Source organism: Eleutherodactylus coqui, chromosome 1 (assembly GCF_035609145.1).
Source record: "Eleutherodactylus coqui strain aEleCoq1 chromosome 1, aEleCoq1.hap1, whole genome shotgun sequence".
NCBI lineage: Eukaryota > Metazoa > Chordata > Amphibia > Anura > Eleutherodactylidae > Eleutherodactylus > Eleutherodactylus coqui.
In genome coordinates this window covers 208,920,154-208,946,829 of record NC_089837.1, presented here as the reverse complement: position 1 = coordinate 208,946,829, position 26,676 = coordinate 208,920,154, and the positions used below count along the sequence as shown (strand labels likewise).

The window sequence follows — 26,676 nt, the reverse complement described above, 5'->3', positions numbered from 1 at the left end:
CGTAGAGCTATAGTTGAATACCAACTCCAACATGGGCGGCGCAGTGGGAGTCAGCCTCCTCAATTCCTTTCAGAAGAGTGGGCCTGGTTGGCAGACATCTGCCATGTCCTTGGTAATTTTGAGGAGTCTACCCAGGTGGTGAGCGGCGATGCTACAATCATTAGCGTCACCATTTCTCTGCTATGCATCTTGAGAAATTCCCTGCAAACCATAAAGGCAGCTGCTTTGCGCTCGGAAACGGGGGCGGGGGAAGACAGTATGCCGCTGGATAGTCAGGGCACCCTCCTGTCTATTTCTCAGCGCGTACAGGAGGAGGAGGAGGAGCATGAGGAGGATGAGGAGGAGGAGGAAGAGACAGCTTGGCCCGCTGCTGACGGTACACCGGCTGATTGCCTGTCATCCTTTCAGCGTGTATGGCCTGAGGAGGAGAAGGAGGAGGAGGATCCTGGCAGTGATCTTCGTAGTGAAGACAGCCATGTGTTGCATACAGGTACCCTGGCACACATGGCTGACTTCATGTTAGGATGCCTTTCTCGTGACCCTCGCGTTGCACGCATTCTGGCCACGACGGATTACTGGGTGTACACACTGCTCGACCCACGCTATAAGGAGAACCTGCCCACTCTCATTCCCGAAGAAGAAAGGGGTTCGAGAGTGTTGCTATACCACAGGACCCTTGCGGACAAGCTGATGGTAAAATTCCCAGCCGACAGCGCTAGTGGCAGAAGGCGCAGTACCGAGGGCAAGGTAGCAGGGGTGGTGCGGAGATGGAGCAGCATGTACATCCCAGGCAGTGCAACAGTCTTTAAGGGCCTGGCCAGCTTTATGGCTCCCCACCAAGACTGTGTCACCGCTCCCCAGTCAAGGCTGAGTCGGCGGGAGCACTGTAAAAGGATGGTGAGGGAGTACGTAGCCGATCGCACGACCGTCCTCCGTGACGCCTCTGCTCCCTACAACTACTGGGTGTCGAAGCTGGACACGTGGCCTGAACTAGCGCTGTATGCCCTGGAGGTGCTTGCTTGTCCTGCGGCTAGCGTCTTGTCGGAGAGGGTGTTTAGTGCGGCTGGGGGAATCATCACAGATAAGCGTAGCCGCTTGTCAACCGACAGTGCCGACAGGCTAACACTCATCAAGATGAACAAAGCCTGGATTTCCCCAGACTTCTGTTCTCCACCAGCGGACAGCAGCGATACGTAAGCAATACGTAGGCTGCACCCGCGGATGGAAGCTACGTTCTCTCTCACCATCCAAAACGGGGACATTTCTGCTTCATCAATCTGTGTCTAATATTCCTCCTCCTCCTCCTGCTCCTCCTCCTGAAACCTCACGTAATCACGCTGAACGGGCAATTTTTCTTAGGGCCACAAGGCTCACTCAAATAATTTTTCTGAACAATTTTTATAAGTTTCAATGCGCTTAAAAGCGTTGGAACTTTAACTTGAACCAATTTTTTGTTACACTGGGCTGCCTCCAGGCCTAGTTACCACTTAAGCCACATTAACCAAAGCGATTCACCTGCCATCTTGGTTGGGCATGGCCAATTTTTACTGAGGTACATTAGTACTGTTGGTACACCAATTTTTTGGGGCCCTCACCTACAGTGTAATCATAGCAATTTCTATGTTCTTCGCCTGCACTCATGGTACAGAAAGGTGTGTGGGGTTGGCCTACACTTTAGCTACATAAATGTAACTTGGGCCTTGGCTATACTAAGGCTACTGAAATGGAACTAAGACTGCGCTCCCGCTATACTGCTGCTTCGGAATTGTTACTGGGGCCTGTCTTGAGTGCTACTATTGCTGACATGGAACGAAGACTGCGCTCCCGCTATACTGCTGCTTCGGAATTGTTACTGGGGCCTGTCTTGAGTGCTACTATTGCTGACATGGAACGAAGACTTCGCTCCTCCTATAATGCTGCTACTGATATGTTAGTGGGGCCTGTCCTAATGCTACGGCTGAAATGTTACGAATTCTGGGCTCTGGCTATACCGCTGCTAATGGTATGTCTCTGGGGTGTGGAAACAGAGGCTTCCCAAAGACATGATGGCGGCGAGGCCATTTCCCACCAACGCGGTTACTGTTAAGGTGCATATAACCACGGACACGTGGAGAGTACACGTAGTGCCTCAAAAACATCCCCCTCCTCCTCCAACAGGGAAAACATTCTTGGCAAATGCCTTTGCATTGGTTCGTCTGGTGGCAGTCCAAGAATTTCACCTTTACCGACACAACAAGAGACCCCCACACCATCCCCCCGCCACGGCCCACTTAATCCTGGCCGCATTCCGAAAACCAACAAAATACAACCGTGCTACTAGGTCCGCAGTCACCACCACATTACCACCAACGCGGTTACTGTTAAGGTGCATATAACCACGGACACGTGGAGAGGACAACTGTTAAGGTGCATATAACCACGGACACGTGGAGAGGACACGTAGTGCCTCAAAAACATCCCCCTCCTCCTCCAACAGGGAAAACATTCTTGGCAAATGCCTTTGCATTGGTTCGTCTGGTGGCAGTCCAAGAATTTCACCTTTACCGACACAACAAGAGAGCCCCCACACCATCCCCCCGCCACGGCCCACTTAATCCTGGCCGCATTCCGAAAACCAACAAAATACAACCGTGCTACTAGGTCCGCAGTCACCACCACATTACCACCAACGCGGTTACTGTTAAGGTACATATTACCAGTCTGACTGGGGCATGCAGACACCTTGACAGAATGAATAGTGTGTGGCACATAGGTTCCCCATTGCTATGCCCACGTGTGCAGCTCCTGATGGCGGTGGCACAGGATTATATTTCTCATTGCTTCTGTACAGCATTGTGGGCTATCGCCCCGCCCCTTTTAAAGAGGGTCGCTGCAAAGCCGTGCCAACCCTCTGCAGTGTGTGCCTGCGGTTCCTCCTCATGGCAGACGCACTTCTAAATAGACATGAGGGTGGTGTGGCATGAGGGCAGCTGAAGGCTGCGCAGGGACACTTTGGTGTGCGCTGTGGGGGGGAGGGGGGGCGGTTGGTCAGCATGTAACCCAGGAGAAGTGGCAGCGGAGTGTCATCCAGGCAGTGATTGTGCTTTGTTGTAGCTAGTGTGGTGCTTAGCAAAGGTATGCCATGCTAATGAGGGCTTTTCAGAAGTAAAAGTTGTTGGGAGGGGGGGGGGGCCCACTCTTGCCGGTATTGTGGCTTAATAGTGGGACCTGTGAACTTGAGATGCAGCCCAACATGTAGCCCCTCGCCTGCCCTATCCGTTTCTGTGTCATTCCCATCACTTTCTTGAATTGCCCAGATTTTCACACATGAAAACCTTAGAGAGCATCGGCAAAATACAAAAATGCTCTGGTCGCCCATTGACTTCAATGGGGTTCGTTATTCGAAACGAACCCTCGAACATCGCGGGAAGTTCGTTTCGAATAACGAACACCCGAACATTTTGGTGTTCGCTCATCTCTAATGCAGGCTTCAGTGTTGTAACACAGTTTTGTATACTTTATTAATATAACACTTGGCAACACAAGACTGTAGGATTCTGGTAACACTATCGATTTGCCAGTCTTTGCAGAATCCAGTATAGTCTCTCAACTACAGTGAACTCATCGTACTATCACAGTCTAATTTCATATATATACGAGTATACACAGTAAAACCTCTACTAGCATTGACATCTACTAAGGCCGATTTCAGGTAAGGCTGTTTTTTTAGCCAAAATTTTTTCTCTACTAACATTGGTTGACTCTAATATCACAGGCATGTGCCGGCCCACGTGACCTTGCTGCTGCACCCATGTGATCTCCTGCTTGGCATCTCCTCCTCCTTCTGCTGCTAGTGCAACCCACCCTTCTCCATCATCAGCAACGTGTAATACACTAGTACAGTACAGTACTGTTAAATTGCTCTCCAATGTAACAGCACAGAGAACACAGTGATAATGCTGAGGACAGATAATGATGTCACTTGCAGTCCTATATAACACGACAGAGAACACACAGTGATAACGCTGAGGAAAGAAGATTATGTCACCTGCAGTCCTATGTAACAGCACAGAGAACACAGTGATAACACGGAGGACAGATTATGTACTGTAGTACAGCAGATGTAACCTGCAGTGCTATGTAACAGCACAGAGAACACAGTGATAATGTTGAGGACAGATAATGATGTCACCTGCAGTCCTATGTAACAGCACAGAGAATACAGTGATAACGCTGAGAACAGATGATATACTGTAGTACAGCAGATGTCACTTGCAGTCCTATGTAACAGCACAGAGAACACAGTGATAACGCTGAGGACAGATAATGTCACCTGCAATGGCCTGTATCGGTGGTCTATTTATGAAAAATGATTACGAGGCGATCTCCCTCCATACATCGCAGGCACGGGCTGTTTCTTACAGCCGACACCAAGTAGCAACAGGTGTGATAAACTGCTCATCGGAGCAGTTAATCAATTCTGACAGCAGCATTTAAATCCCCTGAACATCATCCCGTACGGCCCCCTACGATGAAGTCGGAGGGAGTCGTGCGGGTGTCATGGCAGCCTCGGCCTTCTGAAAGGCCTCAGGGCTGTCATGGCAGAATGCCTATCATTGTAAATCCAATAATTCATTCTAGACATTCCAAAAAACACACCAAGCCACATCTTTCTAAAGCATTTAGCGCTGCTTTTCCAGCACTAAACGCTGTACAACGCTCCCATTCATTTCAATGAGGCTGTTCACACAAGTTTTTGGTCACTCTGTTTCCACAAAAAAAATTCAATAAAAAGCGAACAAAAAGTGGTATGTATTCCAAAATGGTACCAACGCAAACTACAGGATGTCCTGCAGAAAATGAGCCATCGCACAACTATGTCAGCAGAAAAATAAAAAAGTTATTGCGCACAGAAGATGGCGGCAGAAAATGATTTTTAAAAAAATTAAAAGTCTTTGAAAAAAATACAAGTAGTACAACAAAGGCAAGAAATATATGTTTGGTATCGTAGTAATCGTACTGACCCATAGAATAAAGTTATCATGTCATTTTTCTAGCAGTTTGTGCGCCGTAGAAATAAGACGTACCAATTTGATTTTTTCTTTATTTCTCTCCACTTAGAATTTTTTTTTACGTTTTTCCAGTACATTATATGGTACATTAACTAATACCATTGAAAAATACAACTCGGCCCGCAAAAACAAGCCCTCATGCAGCTACATCGATGTATAAATAAAGGAGTTACGATTTTATTAAAAGGGGGGAGGAAAAAACGAAAATAAAAAAAAACTAAAAAGCTTTGTCACTAAGGGGTTAACACTTACCATACCTACTTTACATTGCAATCATTTTATTTTATTTTTTTAATAGGCTTCTGTAGAAAAGAGAGTACCAGTGATTAATCAGTTAATTATGGGTGACTTCAAGTGGATGAGGCCTTGGTGATAAACACCTGTAGTAACCACGGCAACTGTGCTGATGTCATCCACAGCTAGGCCTATGTCATAAAGAGCCTATCCAAGAAAACTCCATGACGGAAGGGGATACGGCCAGATGCAGCGTGGTGCTTGGTGTGTCTGGAGACCTGGAGCTTCACCATCTGTGAGGGAGGAGGGGACACCCGCCTAGCCAGCCAGATCAGCCATATTTACCTAGCCAGCCCGATCAGCCATAACTGCGCAGCCAGCCAGATCATGTCTATTATCCCTAGCGATCCATGGGGTGACAGATGCTGCAGCCAGATCTCCGTCATATCCAGTATCCGCTGCCCGGAGAGGTCACATTTGGATATCTCCATTAGGCATCACACGGGGCCTCTGCTTTGCCCTCGCCTTGTTTACTAATAACTGTCATATGTAATGTTCTGTTATAGGATGTATTACTGTAAGTATGATGAAATGTACCAATTCTGATAAAATATGCTGTAAATATTGGCATTAACCCCCTAAGCCCGGAGGGAGGGCCGTCCTCCAGCCATAGCTCCCCAGAGGTTTCCTCCACAGGGGGTTTTTCCTCTCCTCAGTGCTGGATGATGACTCTTCGTGAGTCGGGGATGCGCCATTTTCAGTGTCTTCTTATAGCAATTGGTCTGATCTTACATTTGAGACACTGAATAAAAATATAATGTTATTTCAAATAAAATGTTGTCAATTAAACACCAAATGAAAGTGTCTTGTGTATTTGTTTCACAATCTTTGGTTTGGGTGAGGCTGTTTGGGACTCAAGATCCTTCACATATGACACAAAGATAAAGGCAGACATCCGGTGGGGGCATTTTTAATCCAGATTTATCTCCTCTGCGTTGAAGTCCTCAGCCAAAAAACGCAGTGCGGTTTAGAACCTTGTTCCATTTTGCCTCTGGGATCTGATCTAGTTTGGTGCCGATCACCAGCAGAGGGATCTGGTTGCTTGCAAACTGCTCCCAGTCATAGTCCCCGTTGGCCACCAGCACCATGCTGTCAGTGCCGGGTGGTAGCTGACAACATGGACCTGTCATCCCTGGCTGTGAGCCCCCCTCCCCCCCCCCCCCCCCCCCCGCAATGCGATTGGCGCTATCTGCTAGATAGCAACAATCGCATTAAAGTGAAAAAAGGTTTAAAAAAGTTAAACATTCAGCTGCTCTCATGGACCGGATTCATGGGGGCAGCTGAGATTACTCACCCCCGTTCTCCATGCTGTCCCCCGCTGACCTGGTCCTCCATGACCTGATGCTGGCCTTCTGCGTATCCGCGCCAGACGTCATTACGTCAGGCGCATGCGCAAAAGGCCTGGGAGCTCAGGCAAATTTGAAATCTCCTGGCTCCCAGCTCCTGAAGGTAGCCATGAGGCAGCATATGTCACCGGGGACCGCCGTGATCACGGAAAAGTGAAAAAAAAGTTTAAAAAAGTTAAAGTTTCACCTCATCACCTCATAGATCGGAGCCATGAGGGGAGGAGAAAATACTCACCCCCTCTTCCATGATGTTCCCCTGCGATCAGGGCCTGCCGCAGGCCTTTGCACATGTGCCAATGTGGCGTGGATGTGCAGAAGGCTGGAGAGCCCGGCAAATTCAAAATTTCCCTGCACCTGACTGTCAAAGACAACTAAGTGCAGGAAGGTTTCACCGGGGACTGCTGTATGCGGTTCCCGGTCACATGATCACCGTTATCCATTGGATAACGGTAATCACGGAAGTTAAAAAGTGTAAAAAAAAAAGTTTAAAAAGTTAAAGTTTCATCTCCCCTTACGGATCGATCCGTGAGGGGAGATGAAATTACATACCCAAGGTCCCCGGATTTGTCCCCCGAAGGGATCTTTATCCATGGACTTAACCCCGGCTTCAGCTCATGTGCCCTCATATGCGCAAAAGTCAAGGATTGCCTGGAAAATTTTAAATCTCCTTTCTCATAGCTACCAAAGGTAGCCGAGAGCCTGGAGATGTCACGGGGAGCCGCAATATGCGGTTACTGGTCACGTGATCACCGTTATCAAATGGTGGGCATATAAAAGTTTTTTAAAAAGGTGAAGTTTTATCTCCCCTCACTGATGAAACATCTTCCCGGAGGCCTCCGCATTTGAATCCCGATCCCGATGTTTCCAGGAAATTTCAAATCTCCTTGCTCCCGGCAACCAACGGTCGCCGAGTGCCTCGAGCAGTGACTGGTGGCCTCATTCAGCGGTCCCCACTTGATAAAAAAAAGTAGCAATCTGCCATTAGGCCGGACCCACAGGACTGGATAGAAATTGCAGATTCCAAATGTGTTTGATCAGCGGTAATACATAGATCAATCAAATGCATTGGATTGCACAATTCTGCTCAAATTAGCGGGTCGGAATTATGTAATTACTCGCAGAAAACAGAACGCAACATGTTCTATTTTACCGCGACATAGAGCCCATCACAGATATAACCACTGCCTATACACAACTACATTGGTACCCAAATCATCGCTAAGCATTGGTGCGGGAAATATAAACAAACGTGTACTGCGCATGACCGCCTATGTGAGTACGCAGTTATGCGCAGTACACGGCCGTATGCAGGGCCACAGCCGGGCTCAAAGCTGGAATCCGCTGCGGGCCTCCGCAAGCAGATACCACTTATGGCCGCGTGAGTCCGGCATTATCCGGACCGCTACCTGTAATACGTAATTTACAAAAAGATCCAGGAACGTTCGCCTTCCTGCAGTTCCAGGAGCAGCTTGTTGAGTGCCTTCTATGTAAGACCGCCGCACCTCAGCAAGATTATGAAGCCTCACACAGCGCCACTTTTCCACCCCATCCTTGCTGCTGTGGTCAAGAAATACCCCCCAAAAAAGCATCCCAACCTGCCTCCGTAATTACCCCTGTCTTCGGACATACCAAGCAGTTTTCATTATTACTTTTATCTAAGATTTAGGGAATGGCAAAAAATGGAGATGGGGGGGATTATTTTTAGGAAGTCAATTTTTTTTCTGCACAAGTGGGCAATGGGGCCTGGAATTTATTCAGTTGTGCCCTGAAATCCAACGGGTGTTCTCTCCATTATAGGCCTAGCCATGTGTCCTATAAGTAGATTGGGGCTACAGTGGGTATGTTTCTGAACACGGGACAAACGGGGGTATCCATTTTGGGGTGCAAGTCTTCATTTATATGTGTGCTGTACAAAAAAAAAACTGTTTAAATTGATTTCCCTTTCTGTGATGCATTTATATTAGTGTAGGGACCCACTACAACACAAGGAACCGTGAAATGGTTAGTGGGCTCATGTATCCTGGCCAACATCCAACCAATGCCTTGCATTTATTGTCTATCATTCACATGCAGCGTGGCTTTAAGACTCCAGGAGGAGCCCAGGGTGGCAGTACCAATGTGGTTCACTGATGGATATGCAGGGCAACCCGCCGAAGTATTATGGCGTCAATAATAGGTTGCTGGTCTGCATGGTGAACTACATATATCAGAATGGTCTGGCACTTTGTATCCACTATGTGTGGGAGTATAGTCCAAGCAGCCACCCCTCTCTATATCAGGAGGCAGTGTGAGTGGCTGTCTCATCGGTATCCTTCACAGGTGTAATTCGCCTTCTGTGATGGCTTGGTCATTAAGGTGCAAACAGGCTTGGTCAGTAAGGGGTTAAGTGTTATTTTATTCTTTTAGGACTCTACAAAGTATAGAAGTTCAGCAGTATTTTTGCACATTTAGGGCTTAAACAGATGGGCGTAATTTAGTCCCCTTATGTGTCCGCGTAACGGGATGAAACAAAACCATTTATTTCAATGGATTTGTTTTCACTAGCGGTCTTCTTGGGCGTTAATGCTACACCCAAGTAAAGATACTACATGCGACAAAGATAGGGCAGGACCCACCTTCCCACTTATTTTTCAAACTCACATTGAATAGTGCAGAGTTTGAAAGTTAAAAAAAATATGTTTTTACCTCATTCATGCACAGCCAGCTTTGTAGCGGCGAGCGTAGTTGTGCATATGCAGCGTGAAGAAGCTCTTAGGGCTCCTTCTCTCGGCTGTGTTTGCACACACAAAATCTGTGCACGTTAAACACTGAGAATAAAACCCATTGATTTTAATGGATTCGTTCTCAAAAGCGTGTTTTGCGCGCACATTTCCTGTGTGTGCAAAAAAATAGGACTTTCTCTATCTTCCTGCGTTTTGCACAGCAATGGCTCCGTAGACGTCTCTGGGAGGTGTACAAAAACACAAGGGTAAGGGTGAAACACTGCGCAAAATGCATGAAAAGAAGATAGTTGGACCTTATTAGGCTTTAATAGCCAATCAATTCCACGGAAAGGGTGTGTGAACTGGCTCTGCGTGCGCAAATATTACAGTAATATGTGCTGAGATGTGCGCAACAGTCTGATTACATGGCTCTTCAAACTTTGTTCATGCGCAACTATGCTGTGCTGCGGCAAGCGTATCTGAGCAAACATCTGAAGGAGCCCTTACTAGTAAAATTCAAAAGCTGATTTTTTTTAAGGACTCTTTCAGTTCTTAAATGGATTTTAAGAATCTATATATCAGAAACCCCCATGAATTACCCCATTTTAAAAACCTCAAAGTATTCAGAACAGCATTTAGAAAGTATATTAAAGGGGTTGTCCCGCGCCGAAACAGGTTTTTTTTTTTTTCAATAGCCCCCCCGTTCGGCGCGAGACAAACCCGATGCAGGGATAGAAAAAAAAAAAACGGATAGTACTTACCCGAATCCCCGCGCTCCGGTGACTTCTTACTTACCTTGTGAAGATGGCCGCCGGGATCTTCACCCTCGGTGGACCGCAGGTCTTCTGTGCGGTCCATTGCCGATTCCAGCCTCCTGACGGGGAGGAGCTACGAGGAGCAGCTCTCCAGCACGAGCGCCCCATTCAACACAGAGAAGACCGGACTGCGCAAGCGCGTCTAATCGGGAGATTAGACGCTGAAAATTAGACGGCACCATGGAGACGAGGACGCTAGCAACGGAACAGGTAAGTGAATAACTTCTGTATGGCTCATAATTAATGCACAATGTACATTACAAAGTGCATTAACCCGTTCCCGCTGCAGGGCGTAAGTTTACGTCCTGGGAGCCTGGTATTTCCCGCAACAGGGCGTAAACTTGCGTCCTGGAGATAGCGCGGGATCACATAAGATCCCGCGCTATCCCGCAGCGGGAGCCGGCTGTCAGTCACAGCCAGCGTCCCACTGCAACAGCGGGGGGACATCGGAGATGCGCCGCCCGCTGTTAACCCCTTCCCTGCCGCGATCTTCCCTCTGTGTCTCCGGTCGGAACTCGCGATGTCATCGCGAGAGCCCGGCCTGTCACCATGGCAACAGGATGCCAGACACTGGCGTCCTGTATTGCCTATGCCTGAGATCGCTGTATGAGCGATAAGGCATGGGAGAGCAGTAGCTCTGCCATGCCTTATGACAGCGATCATCAGGGCAGTGGTTAAAGTCCCTCAGAGGGACTCAAATAGTGTAACAAAAAAGAAAGATTAAAAAAATGAATAAAAAAAATGTAAAAAAAGAGTAAAAAAAACATTTTTTTATGCTTTTTCTCAGATTAGCATAAAAAAAGGTAAAAAAAAATAAAACCCCACATATTTGTTATTGTCGCGTTCGTAACGACATGTACAATAAGTTGCACATGCTTTTGACTGTGCACGGAAAAAAACGCCTAAAAAAAAAGCTAAAAAACTGAGGCAAAATGCTAACTTTTAGCATTTTGCCTCACTAAAAACGCAATAAAAGTGATCAAAAAAGCCGTATGTACCCCAAAATGGTACCAATAAAATCTACAGCTCATCTCGCAAAAAATAAGCCCTCATAGAGCTCTGTACATCAAAAAATAAAAAAGTTACGGGACTTTGAATGCAGCAATTTCGAATAGAAAAAAGATTTCCAAAAAAAAGGGTTTTTATTGCAGAAAAGTGGGAAAACCTAAAAAAATGTAAGAATTTTGGTATCGTTGTAACCGTACCGGTCCGCAGAAAAAATGGAAAGTCTCATTTATGCTGCATGATTAACGGTGTAAAAAAAAAAAAAAAATCTATGGCAGAATTGATGCGTTTTCTCTCTCTGCTATCATTAAAAAAAAAAAAAAGTTTTACAATATAGTGTATGTACCCAAAATTGGCATCGATAAAAACTACAGTTCACCACGCAAAAAACAAGCCCTCATACGGCCGCGTCGACGGAAAAATAAAAAAGTTATGGCTTTTGATAAACGGAGAAGAAAATCCGCCAAAAATTGTTGCGTCCTTAAGCCCAAAATAGGCCATGTCATGAAGGGGTTAATATGGCCATACAGAAGTGTATAACCCTACTTGCTTTCGCGGGACAACCCCTTTAACCTTTTAGATGTTCCACAGGAATTAGTACTTGATCAGACAGGTCAACTCCTTCCATGTACCTATTGTAGTCAAGGACTCAGTCTGGCTTGGAGGTCTCTATACTGGTCGCTGGTACTGGACAAGGGGTATTGCTATGGGTGTATATTGTGTTCAATATCGCTCTTGTCCTTATACTTGGCACATAATACGTTGTTGCTGCATAGTACCCTGCTCTCACACTTCCTTAGAATTTGCCCAAGCAGTGGCTTACGGGGGACTTTTCTGTTTATTTCTAATAGTTCCACATGTCACAGTTTTTTTGGAAGCAAAACTCTAAATAAGGTGAATACGGGTTTAAAAATTATCCAGGTATGGCCCCCTGCACATGGGCGGAAATTCTGTAGCGGGATTTCCCGCAGAATTTCCGCCCGGGCCGCTGCCATAGGATTGCTTTAGAAAATGCAATCCTAGGTAGACGGCCACGATTTGTCTGCGTGAAAGCACACGCGGAAAACAAATCATGGCATGCTCTATTTCTGTGCGGGTCTCGCACAGAAATGTCAGTGGTGACAGGCCAGCTCCTCTCTGCGCATGCCCCGGCTGTCCGGCAGCCGGCACACAGCGCTGAGAGGAGATGCCGGGAGCGGGTGAGCCGCAGGCCTCTGCAGGGGCACGGGATCCGACCCGTCCGTCTGCAGGTGGCCTACAGGTGATAACTCTGATCCAGCTGTGGGTGCACCAATTCCCATACAATTTTTCCTGCAATTCCCAAGAGAGGGAGAGGGGAGGGGAATTTTGGGGGCTCAATTCTGGTGTCCTTCCTTTCATTGGGGTGTAGTATAAAATATCCCTGCTCCAATAGGCCCTAATGTTCGGCTTCTTTAATAGACCCATAAAAATTGCAATGCCCTCAGATTTTGCGATTTCTGATGTATCCACGGGGGTCAACTTGTGGGGTTTTGCAAAACTGGAGTTGAGTTTTTCTTGGATTAAATTCTGGACATATAAATTGGCCTTGGCAACAATGTCAGAAATAAAATCACCCAAAAAAAAGCAAACTCATAAAGTCCACCCTCTCTGAACCCTGCTGTATTAAATTATATCCCCAAGTTTCCAGTAGAATCAGGGATCTGGGGTCTGAAATTTTCTGTGGTAATCCACTGAGCATCAGATGAATCTGGGTCCTCTGAAGTGGCATTGGACATCTTCTCGGGGGTACAGGTTCAGACTCACTTGATGAAGAGGATAATGCCAGAAAAGTGGGGTCATCCTCACTACCGTAGCTAAGTCTGACTAAGACGCAATAATTGTGTAAGCCGCTTCCACAATTACTGATTTGCTGCTAAATATGTTAGCAGCCATCACTACAGTTTCACTATGATTGCCACTGTGGTGACACTTTAAGCACAAGACGTAAGTTTACACCGTTTCAATAAGTACCATGCCCCCATGACAAAAACTTGTGTTCTGTGTCATTGATAAATTAAAGAGGTTTTCTGGGACTACACTATTGATGACCTATCCTCAGGATAGAAATAGAAGTTTTCCCCAGCAGCAGAATCCATAAAGTACCCTTCTCAGGGGAGACTGAACGTCTGCAAAGCCGTTCCAGGAAATGAACTCCAATGTTCCAATGCAGTTGACTATCCAAAGATATGCAGATGGCAGCAGAAAGACCGTGGTGCATAAAAACAGGTTTATTCCATCTTCAGTATAAAAGTACACGCGACGTTTTGACCGTATAGCGGTCTTATTCAAGCATGCAACATAATACAACATACCTCCCTAAATACTAAAACATCAAGCATTGTGACCAAGCAAATGATCAAAATACCGCTGATCCCCCTCACATAATTGGCTATACTCATCAATTATCTTGCTGGAGCTGATCCATCTGGATTCCAGGTGCCAATGACGTCAGTATCCAAGTTCCTCCATATCACCGGCGTCTACACAAGCAACTGCGCATGCCCCAACCTCCTCCATACATCACGCAGTTGCGTCATCAACCTGCGAGATCTTACCACTCTCACTTCACTGCGCATGCTCAATGTAACCAACTTGTGAGACCTACTGTGCTTGCGTGGGCGTCCCTAGCAACTTGCATATCTTATTGTCCTGGGATACCTGGTGAACGCATCCAACTCAATTGTAGCGCACATATCAAAGACCCTGCATACTGTCTTTACTCCTCAATACCTCAGTTAATCAATACCTAATTAACATTAATATGCACGAAGACAATGGCCACTATGCCATAAACGCAAATCACAGGTAAGATGCTGCGACATGCTCCAGATTCAGCCCTATCATTCATCGATGCGCATTATTTATTGTACTTATCAATGTCATTACAAAATATCTGAACCGTATATATTCATATTCTTACCAGGCTACAATCGCCAATATATACCAATAATCTATACGTTTACAGAACACCTTATTATTAGTATGCCCACCATCATCAGCACATCCAAACATTTAACCTACATCAAACAATGCTTATGATTAAAAACATGAATGATACCTCTATCCGAATCTACTCAAATGTGCGGCAAATAACTATATTCTAGGTTTAAACCCCTAGGCGTCATGGTGTCCAACGTATGGATCCACCTCAGTTCTTTCCCCTTAAGCAACAATGCTCGATCTCCTCCCCTGGTTAACTCTGGCACATGATCTATAACCCTATATCGTAACTGATTCACAGAATGAATAAATTCCATAAAGTTTTTAGAAATCAGTAGCTCTTTGTCCCCAGTACGAATAGTGCTTTTATGCTTTATAAACCTCTTCTTCACCTCCTGAGTTGTCTTGCCTACATAGCCTAGCCCACAAGTGCAGGTCAGAAGGCAGACCACAAAGCTGGTGTTACATATGTACCTACCCTTAATAGGGAACTGTTTACCAGTAAGGGGGTGCCTAAAAGTATCACCTTTAATTAGATTGCTGCAGCATGCATAGCCCAGACAGGGGAAATTACCCTTACGTGGTGATTTCAAAAATGACTGTCTGGAGCCTCTCATTACCTCTACCTTCGTGTGGACCAATTCATCCTTTAAAGGGGTGGTCTCGCGAAACCAAGTGGGGTTATACACTTCCGTATGGCCATATTAATGCACTTTGTAATATACATCGTGCATTAAATATGAGCCATACAGAAGTTATTCACTTACCTGCTCCGTTGCTAGCGTCCTCGTCTCCATGGTTCCGTCTAAATTCGCTGGCAGCTTGCTTTTTTAGACGCGCTTGCGTAGTCCGGTCTTCTCTATTCAGCACGAGCCGCTTCAGTGTGCTCCCCGCTACAGCTCTTCTGCGCATGCGCAGACGAGCTGTCACTGCTCGGGAGCGCGCTGCAGCGGCCATTCTGCACCTTCCTCTGTTAGAGGAAGGTGCAGAAACTGGAGCTGCCCAGCGGAGAAGCCCAGCCCAGCCCAGCCCAGCAGCCCCGAGAAGCGTCCCAGGTAAGTGATGGGTCGGGGGGGGGCTGCCGCTGTGATGGGGGAACTAGCGCTAGGCCGGGGGGGCTGTCGCTGCGATGGGGGGGCTGCCGCTGCGCCGGGGGGGGCTGTCGCTGCGCCGGGGGGGGCTGCCGCTGTGATGGGGGAACTAGCGCTAGGCCGGGGGGGCTGTCGCTGCGATGGGGGGGCTGTCGCTAGGCCGGGGGGGGCTGCTGCTGCGATGGGGGGGGCTGTCGCTAGGCCGGGGGGGGGCTGCCGCTGTGATGGGGGAACTAGCGCTAGGCCGGGGGGGCTGTCGCTGCGATGGGGGGGCTGTCGCTAGGCCGGGGGGGGCTGCCGCTAGGCCGGGGGGGCTGTCGCTAGGCCGGGGGGGGCTGTCGCTAGGCCGGGGGGGGGCTGTCGCTAGGCTGGGGGGGGGGCTGCCGCTAGGCCGGGGGGGGCTGCCGCTAGGCCGGGGGAACTAGCGCTGGGCTCCGGGGCCTTCACCTGGGCTGAGGGTCTAGCGCTGGGGAGCCGGGGGCTAGCGCCGGTTACCTGCTGCCTGGCGGTGGGCGTCTGGTCGGCGGCTGCGGGGCGTCTGGTCGGCGGCTGCGATGCGTCCGGTTGCCATGGAGACACAGCTGGTAGCGTCTCGGGAGCGCGCACGTCGGGCTGCAGCGAGCGACGGGGAAAGAGCCGGCGGCCATCTTGAGAAAACTTTTATAAGTTGCTGAAACGCTGGAACGGTAAGTACAAACCAGCTAGAAATGTCATTTACAGGGGGGCTTAGTAATGTATGTTTAATGGGGGGGACTGGGCAAAAAAAAAATTTAACTGCTTCCTCGAGACATCTCCTTTAAGCTCCTCCCTCTTTTGTATGCCATCATGGGGTCCGATGCAAACTCATCTACCTCTCTGCACCCTCTCTGAACTATAGGCCAATGTTTTCTGACAATACCTGCTAATTTCTAACTCAAATTGCTATACGTAGATACAAATGGATTTCTCATTTCTTTGGATCTTATTCTTGGCTTAAGTAACACATCTCTGTCTATTTTATTCACCTCATCTGATGCCTCCTTCAGAAAGTGTTCCAGATAACCTCTCTTTTTAAACTTCCTACACATCTGTTCTAGATGCTCATCCACAACCTCCTCATTCACAATTCGCCTCACTCTGAGTAAATGAGTTCAAGGCAGTGATGTTAACATCTGCCTTGGATAAAAGCTTTCAAATTGCAGAAGATTGTTTCGACCTGTAGGTTTCGTAAAGATGTCCGTGACCAAGGTATTGTTAACCTTTGTCGCCAGGACATCCAGAAATTGAATTTCTTTGACAGAATAAGAGAGTGTGAATTGTAGTTCAGGATAAATAGAATTTAGTAATACCTGGAAGGATAAAAGTTCCCTTAACTGATCCGTCCCAAATTACGGACCAATAAGGGGAGGTATAGATATAATCCTCAAAAAAAACCCTCATAAACACATTGGCTTAAGTGGGCGCCACATGGGACCCCATGGCAGTGCCCTGCCACTGCCGGTAGTACACCATTCCAAAAACGAAGTAGTTCTTGGTGAGGATGTAATCCAGCAGCGACAGGGCAAACCTAGCAAAATGTGGTGGGATATTTGATCCTTCCAGGTAACGGCCAATAGCTTCAAGGCCCTTGCTGTGCTTAATAGAAGTGTAGAGCGCCACTACATCAAATGTCACAAGAACAGTATGCTCCGTTACTTCCACATCCTTCAATTTCTCCAAAAAATGATTTGTATCTCTAATGTATGAGGCCGCATTAATAGCAAATTTTCTCAATTTTTTTTTTTATCGAGAAACTTGGAGATATTCTCAAACAATGAGTCACAATCAGGGACGATGGGCCGCCTAGGGTTCTTTTTTTAATTTTTATTTACTTTAGACAGGGTGTAAATTATCGGAGTTTTAGAGTATGCAACATCCAGATAATTAGCAAGAGTCTGATCATTGACTCCTTCAACCAAGGCTTCATTGAAAAGGATGCGTAATTGTTTTTGGAAACGCTCTGGCGGATTTCTATGTAGATTCTCATACACTTTTTCCTCTCCCAGTTGATGAAGAATCTCCTGCTCATATTGTGTGGTATTCCTCAAAACCACAGCACCCCCTTATCTGCAGCCTTTATCGTTATAAAAATATAAGCTGCATTACGAGGCACAGCCACTATGCAATGTACAGTGCTGTGCCTTGTATGGACAGAAGTGACATGGTTTTCACCCGAGCACTGCTGTCACTTCAATCAGCTGATCTCTGGGGATTCTGAGTGGCGGATCCTCTCTGGTCAACTATTGATCGCCTATTCTGAGGATGTTATCAATAGTTATGGCCCGAAAAACCCCTTTTATCAACAAACAATAAAGTGATTGGGGACAGCAGAGAAGCTGTAAGCAACATACAATCAGCTTTTCATTGGCTGATAACATGTAGTTTCCAATCAGCAGAGATTGGAATATAGATTATAAACTTGTAAGGGAGAGAGAAGTAGAAAGTTGTATACTGTTACAATGTGTGTAATAAAACTGTTTATTGTGCAGATAAAAGTACATTCACATGTACACTTTATTAATCATCATCGTGGTGTGGTGTTATCATATGGCAGTGGTGGCGAACCTATGGCACGCGTGCCAAAGGCGGTGTGTAGAGCCCTCCCTGCTGATACACGCCGCCGTCAGACGTTCATCACGGCAGTGAATACCGGCAGTGGCTGCGGCTCCCCTGCAGGTATTCACTCAGCTGCGCTGCTAGCTGTGCTGATCCAGGTGCACACTGTGATTTCAGTCTCCTCTTAGGTTCCGTGAGAGCAGGGAGAGGAGGCGTCCAGCAGCACACTGACGACACAGTGTGCACCTGGGATCAGCAATGCTAGCAGCGCCAAGCAGAGGAGTGGCGGTGCTTCCACGAGGAGGAGGGGGTAAGTATATGGGTCTCAGGGGGGCACCATCACCACTGGGGGCTGCAGTGGGATGTCACTATTACTACTGGGGGCCGCTGTGGGATGTCATTATTACTACTGGGGCCGCTGTGGGATGTCACTATTACCGCTGGGGTCACTGTTAGATGTCTTTATTACTACTGAAAATCACAGAGACAAAGGGGTCCTTTAGACTTGAAATCAAAATTCACTGAAAAGCACCCAAAAATTAATAAATTTATTTATAGTGTTATTAAAATATAACTTTTATTACAAATTTTCATTTAAAACAAAATGTGACACACTACCTATAACTCAGCACACACCGGGGACTAGACAGACACTAGAAAAACAAACAAAGAACAGAAAAAAGGGGACAGACAAGGAAACTAAAGGGATAAAGTGTGTTTCAGACACTATGTCAAGAGATCATACGTTTTTTTCTTTCCTCATAAGTTGCCACTGGTTGGTGATTCTCATACGTTGGTATTCACCAATTTGAGACCTCCAGTGGCCTATGCTTTTAGGGGCTTATTCTGATGATTAGCATACAATCCTCCAATCAGAGACAGTAAACACTTATATTGCCTCTATGTGAAGGACCATTGTCCCAATCTCATTGTTACTGTCTCATAATAAATTGGAGACGATGGTTAATTATATCCCTTTAAATCCAATAGTGATATCTGTATATATCTCATCTGAGGACTGAATACCATCAGCAATTGTGTCACTTCAATCACTACGTGACCAATTTATCATCCAAAGGCTGAATATGATCAATAATTATGTCACTTTTCACTTTTTTTTCTGTTCTTTGTTTGTTTTTTTAGTGTCTGTCTAGTCCCCGGTGTGTGCTGAGTTCTAGGTAGTGTGTCACATTTTATTTTAAATGAAAATTTGTAAAAAAAGTTATATTTTAATAACACTATAAATAAATTCATCAATTTTTGGGTGCTTTTCAGTGAATTTTCATTATTACTACTGGGGCCACTGTGCAGTGTCACTATAACCACTAGTGCCGCTGTGGGAGATCACTATTACTACTGGGGCCACTGTGCAATGTCACTATAACCACTAGTGCCGCTGTGGGAGATCACTATTACTAATGGGGCCACTGTGCAATGTCACTATAACCACTAGTGCCGCTGTGGGAGATCACTATTACTACTGGGGCCACTGTGCAATGTCACTATAACCACTAGTGCCGCTGTGGGAGATCACTATTACCAGTGGGGCCACTGTGCAATGTCACTATAACCACTAGTGCCGCTGTGGGAGATCACTATTACTACTGGGGCCACTGTGCAATGTCACTATAACCACTAGTGCCGCTGTGGGAGATCACTATTACTACCGGGGCCACTGTGCAATGTCACTATAACCACTAGTGCCGCTGTGGGATGTCACTATTACCAGTGGGGCCACAGTGGGATGTCATTATAATCGCTGGGGTCACTGTGGGTTGCACTATTACCACTGGGGCCACTGTGGGGGACACTATTACAGCTGGGCCGCCATGGGGGTCACTATTACTGCTGGGGTATGTTTACATGTGGCGGTAATTAACGTGCGAATTCTGCAGTATTTCTGCATCCAAAAAGTTGTCAAAATCTGCACACTGTCTATTTTGAAGCAGCCCTGTCCTTTTTATAACGACGGAGGTAAAAATCATACATCGTGATAAGCCCCGCCCCCTGAACTGTTGGCACTTTGCAATAAATAAGTGGGTTTTGGGATGCAGTTTGGGCACTCAGTCTCTAAGGCCTCATGTCCACGGGGAAAATCAGATCCGCTGCAGATTCTCCATGGAGAATCTGCAGCGGGTCCCTCCTGCCCCGCGGACATGAGCGCTGAAAATAGGAATTTAAAAGCATTTACCCATCCGGAGCGGGCGGGGAAAGCCTTCTCTTCCTCACGGCCGGATCTTCTTTTTCGGCCGGCGGATGAATTCGTCACGCCGGCGGCACGTCGCCGGCACGTCCCCGAAGTGCCGCGCGCATGCGCCGGGCACATCCGCCGAGCCGAAGCAACAAAGATCGAAGCGAAGACCTTCCGCACCCGCTCCGGTTGAGTAATTCTTTTAAATTCCTATTTTAGGTCTCCCGCGGATCCGGACGGCTTCCATAGGCTTCAATAGAAGCCCGCGGGAGCCGTCCCCGCGGGAGACCCGCATGAAAATGGAGCACCCCTATGGGGTGCGGATCCGCGGGCAGAAGAAGAGTTAAAATCCGCTGCGGATTTTAATTCTTATTTTGCCCGTGGACATGAGCCCTAAAAGGTTTGTCATCACTGTCATAGGGTATGGAAGTAGCCATAGCCTGGTTGTTACAGTCAGTGGGAAACCAAAATAGCAGGGTAGCTTGGGGGTGCATGTGGCACAGAAAGTTGAGTCACCTATATTTTTCTAGAAAAGTCTATATTTGGATGCCCATTTCCCTCCAGTGTGTAGGAGGGTGATAGACAGAGTACTGAGTATGGAGTTCTTGCAGAGACAGCACAGAGGCATTACAATAAGCAACCTTGGCGATGGGCTGGCTGCAGACGTAGTCCTGAATCCAGAGAGGTAAGCAGAAATTACCTGATATCAGCCTACTTGCTTGTTCAACACCCTATCTCTTGCTGCAGTATAAACCTAGCTTCTTCTAACAGGCTCTTTGGAGTTCTTTAGTACTGTATATTGGACCACATACACTGAATGGCCACTTTCTTAGAAAGACCGATCTAGTAGCGTGTTGAGCCACCTTTGACCTTCAGGCTATGCCAATTCATCATAGCATCCATCCCTACGCATCAGAGGACCCAGCGTGTGCAAGAAAACAGTCACAACACCATTATCCACCTCTACCAGCCTGACACCTAGTAGGAAGGGTTCATCACTCCATGCTGCTTGTGCCTCATTCTGTCCCTCCTATCAGCACGGTGCAACAGTAATCTGGATTCATTTGATCAGGTAATGTTTTTCAACTGCTCAGTGATTCCATTTTGTGCCCTTTTGTCCACTGGAGTCTTGCCTTTCTTCTAGCATTGACATCTACTAAGGCCGATTTCGAGTAAGGCAGTTTTTTTTAGCCAAAATTTTGTCTCTACTAACATTGGTTGCCTCTAATATCACGGCATGTGCCGGCCCACGTGACCTTGCTGCTGCACCCATGTGATCTCCTGCTTGGCATATCCTCCTCCTTCTGCTGCTAGTGCAACGCACCCTTCTCCATCATCGGCGACGGGTAATACACTAGCACAGTACAGTACTGTACAATTGCACTCCAATGTAACAGCACAGAGAACACAGTGATAATGCTGAGGACAGATAATGATGTCACTTGCAGTCCTATGTAACACGACAGAGAACACAGAGTGATAACACTGAGGAAAGAAGATGATGTCACCTGCAGTCGTATGTAACAGCACAGAGAACACAGTGATAACACTGAGAACAGATAATGATGTCACCTGCAGTCCTATGTAACAGCACAGAGAATACAGTAATAATGCTGAGGACAGATGATATATCGTAGTACAGCAGATGTCACTTGCAGTCCTATGTAACAGCACAGAGAACACAGTGATAACGCTGAGGACAGATAATGTCACCTCCAATGGCCTGGATCGGCAGCAGCATTTAAATTCCCGAACATTCTCCTGTATGGTCCCCCACGGTGAAATCACAGGGAGTCATGCGGGTGTCATGGCAGTCTCGGGCCTTCTGAAAGGCCCCAGGGCTGTCATAGCAGAATGCCTATCAATGTAAATCCAATAAATTTGTTCTAGACATTCTAAAAAACACACAAAACCACATTTTTCTAAAGCATTTAGCGCTGCTTTTTCAGCACTAAACGCTGTACAACGCTCCCATTCATTTCAATGAGGCTGTTCACACAAGTTTTTGGTTACCCTGTTTCCACAAAAAAAATTCAATAAAAAGAGACCAAAAAGTGGTATGTATTCCAAAATGGTACCAACGCAAACTACAGGACGTCCTGCAGAAAATGAGCCCTTATACAACTACGTCAACGGAAAAATAAAAAAGCTATTGCGTGCAGAAGTTGGCGGCAGAAAATAATGAAAAAAAAATTTTTTAAGGTCTTGGAAAAAAATACAAGAAGTACAACAAAAGCAAGAACTATATAAGTTTGGTATCGTAGTAATCGCACTGACCCATAGAATAAAGTTATCATGTCATTTTTGTTGCAGTTTGTGCGCCGTAGAAATAAGACGTACTAATTTAATTTTTTTTTATTTCTTTCCACTTACAATTTTTTTTACGTTTTTCCAGTACATTATATGGCACATTAAATAATACTATTAAAAAATACAACTCGGCCCGCAAAAAAAAGCCCTCATACTGCGAAGTTGATGTATAAATAAAGGAGTTACGATTTTAATAAAAGGGGGGAGGAAAAAACGAAAACAGAAAAAAACTAAAAAGCTTTGTCACTAAGGGGTTAACACTTACCATACCTACTTTACATTGCAATCATTTTATTTTATTTTTTAATAGGCTTCTGTAGAAAAGCACAGCACCAGTCATTAAACAGTTAATTATGGGTGACTTCAAGTGGATGAGGCCTTGGTGATAAACACCTGCAGTAACCATGGCAACTGTGTTGATGTCATCCACAGAGCTAGGCCAATGTCATAAAGAGCCCATCCAAGAAAACTCCATGACGGAAGGGGATACGGCCAGATGCAGCGTGGTGCTTGGTGTGTCTGGAGACCTGGAGCTTCACCATCTGTGAGGGAGGAGGGGACATCCGCCTAGCCAGCCAGATCAGCCATATTTACCTAGCCAGCCCGATCAGCCATAACTGCGCAGCCAGCCAGATCATGTCTATTATCCCTAGCGATCCATGGGGTGACAGATGCTGCAGCCAGATCTCCGTCATATCCAGTATCCGCTGCCCGGAGAGGTCACATTTGGATATCTCCATTAGGCATCACACGGGGCCTCTGCTTTGCCCTCGCCTTGTTTACTAATAACTGTCATATGTAATGTTCTGTTATAGGATGTATTACTGTAAGTATGATAAAATGTATCAATTCTGATAAAAGATGCTGTTACATATTGGCATTAACCCCCTAAGCCCAGAGGGAGGGCCGTCCTCCAGCCATGGCTCCCCAGAGGTTTCCTCCACAGGGGGTTTTTCCTCTCCTGAGTGCTGGATGATGACTCTTCGTGAGTCGGAGGTGCGCCATTTTCAGTGTCTTCTTATAGCAATTGGTCTGATCTTACATTTGAGACACTGAATAAGAATATAATGTTATTTCAAATAAAATGTTGTCAATTAAACACCAAATGAAAGTGTCTTGTGTATTTGTTTCACAATCTTTGGTTCGGGTGAGGCTGTTTGGGACTCAAGATCCATCACATATGACATAATGATGAAGCCGGACATTTGGTGGAAGCATTTTAAACCCCTTCCCGCTCCAGGGTGTAAGTTTATGTCCTGGCAGCAGGGTACTTACTGCAACAAGGCGTAAACTTACATCCTTGGGATAGCGCAAAATCCTAAGCAATCTCGCACTATCCGGCATCTGCAACAGCGGGCTTGCATCAGAGATGCGCCCCTGGCTGTTAACCCTTTCCCTGACGCGATCTATGTAGATCGCGGCATGGGAAGGATTCACAGAGGGAGCGTGCTCCCTCTGTGAAGTTGCCAGGCTCTCGCGATATAATCGCAAAGAGCCTGGCTGGTTGCCATGGCAACAGGACACCAGCACCCCGTATTGCCAGTGCCTGTGATCCCTGTCCTCAGCCAAAAAACGCAGTGTGGTTTAGAACCTAGTTCCGTTTTGCCTCTGGGATCTGATCTAATTTGGTGCCGATTACCAGCAGAGGGATCTGGTTGCTTGCAAACTGCTCCCGGACATAGTCCCCGTTGGTCACCAGCACCCCCGTTGGCTGTAGATCTCGATTCAAAGCTTCTAAGGACCAGCGGTACAGGTTCTGAGATGTCTACTTCTTTGTGAGATCATGAATAAGGAAAATACCGTTAACACCATTGTAGAACACGGCTCTGGTGCTTTTCATGCTGCATGCACTTCCCACCGACCCTTCAACATCCCACAACTCAATATAAAATGCCTTCTCCTACGGGGTCCTATTCCAATACTCATGAAGCCGGACATCCGCCGAACAGCTAACAGTCTATGATGGGTTTCCCAGGATTTGGTAATGACACAGCAAATGGACCAAAGACGATTTTCCAAAACCTGAGTTACCTAGCACCAGCTATTGCAATCATTTTTAACCCCTTAGTGACCAGCCCATAGTGTCTTTACATCCTAGCTAAGTGGGCTTTAATCCCTGAGGACATAAAAACATGCATCCTGCAGAGATTAAAGCCCCGTGGGCTATGGACGTGACAGCTCCATGCTGTCGGTGCCCCGAGGTAGCACAGAAGGCCAGGAGCCCCGGCAAATGTGAAATCTCTGGGCTCCCAGCTCCTGAAGGTAGCCAGGAGGAAGGAGATGGCATCGGGGACCGCCGTGATCATGGAAAAGTGAAAAAAAAAGTTTTAAAAAGTTAAAGTTTCACCTCCTCTCCTCGTAGATCAGATCCATGAGGGGAGGTGAAAATACTCACCCCCCTCTTCCATGATGTTCCCATGCGATCAGGGCCTACCACGGGCTTCTGCACATGTGCCAATGTGGCGTGCATGCGCAGAAGGCTGGAGAGCCCGGCAAATTCAAAATCTCCTTGCACCCGGCTGTCAAAGATAGCCGAGTGCAGGGACATGTCACCGGGGACGGCTATATGTGGTTCCTAGTCACATGATCACCGTTATCCAACCATCGGATAACGGTGATCACAGAGAGTTACAAAGTGTTAAAAAAAAGTTTAAAAAGTTAAAGTTTCATCTCCCCTTACGGATCGACCTGTGAGGGGAGATGAAATTAGATACCCAATTTCCCCGGATTTGTCCCCCGATGGGATCTTTATCCATGGACCTGACCCCGGCTTCAGTGCATGCGCCTGTCAGCATTATGGTGGACGCATACGCAAAAGTCAAGGATTGCAAGGGAAATTTAAAATCTCCCTGCTCCTAGCTACCAAAGGTAGCCGAGAGCCCGGAGATGTCACGGGGAGCCGCGATATGCGGTTACTGGTCACGTGATCACCGTTATCAAATTGCGATCATATAAAAGTTTTTTTAAAAGGTGAAGTTTCATCTCCCATCACTGATGCAATTGGTGCGAGGAGATGAAACATCTTCCCAGAGGCCTCCGCATTTGAATCCCCGATACGATCATCCTCCATGGACCTTTCCGTCTTCTGCGCATGCGCCCGCCGGCAAAATGCCGGACACATTCGCAGGAGCCCAGGAAATTTCAAATCTCGTTGCTCCCAGCAACCCACGGTCACGGAGTGCCTAGAGCAGTGACTGTTGGCCTCATTCAGTAGTCTCCGGTCACTTAATAAAAAAGTACGGATCTACCATTAGGCCGGACTCACATGACTGGATAGAAATTGCGAATTCCACATGCGTTTGATCAGCGGTAATACACAGAACAATCAAATTATTGGACTGCACAATTCTGCTCAAATTAGCGGGTCCGAATTATGTAATCACTTGCAGAAAACAGAACGCAGCATGTTCTATTTTACTGCGGATATCCGTGACACAGAGCCCATTGTGCTCCATGGTCGCGGATATACCCGCTGCCTATACGCAACTACATTGTGTACAGGTTGCAGGTACCCGTATCATTGCTAAGTGTCGGCGCGGGAAATATAAGCAAATAAAGGTGTACCGCGCATGACCGCCTGTGTGAGGACGCAGTTATGCGCAGTACACGGCCATATGCAGGGCCATGGCCCGGGCTCAAAGCTGGGATCGGCTGCAGGCCTCCGTAAGCAGATTCCACATACGGCCGTGTGAGTCCGGCATTATTCGGACCGCTACCTGTAATACGTAATTTACAAGAAGATCCAGGAACGCTCGCCTTCCTGCAGTTCCAGAAGCAGCTTGTTGAGTGCCTTCTGTGTCAGACCACCTCAGCAAGATTATGAAGCCTCACAGAGCGCCACTTTTTACACCCCAACCTTGCCGCTGAGGTCAAGATATACCCGCCAAAAAGTATGGAAGCAGGAGGGACACCCGGTTTAATTGCCCCATGTGCCCATCCCAACCTGCCTCCGTAATTACCCCTGTCTTCGGAAATACCACGCAGTTTACATTATTACTTTTATCTAAGATTTAGGGTATGGCAAAAAATGGATATAGGGAGGGGGATTATTTTTAGGGAGTCAATTTTTTTTCTGCACAAGTGGGCAATGGGGCCTAGAATTTATTCAGTTTTGCCCTGAAAACCAACAGGTGTTTCCTCCATTATAGGCAGAGCCATGTGTCCTATAAGTAGATTGGGGCTACAGTGGGTATGTTTCTGAACACAGGACAAACAAGAGGATCCATTTGGGGTGCAAGTCTCCATTCATTTGTGTGCTGTACAAAAAAAAAATGTTTTTAAAATGACACAATTGCCAAAAAAATAAAAATCATAATTATTTCCTTCTGCTTTGCTT

At 46.7% G+C, this 26,676-nt stretch overlaps 1 protein-coding gene and 1 pseudogene across 1 annotated transcript in view; one reads left to right on the top strand and one right to left on the bottom strand.

Annotated features, from left to right (window-relative positions):
* Positions 1-26,676, top strand: part of ADAT2 (adenosine deaminase tRNA specific 2) — a 628,714-nt gene that overhangs the window by 216,851 nt on the left and 385,187 nt on the right. The window lies entirely within an intron of this gene.
* Positions 6,256-24,888, bottom strand: LOC136574962 (rab-like protein 3; annotated as a pseudogene).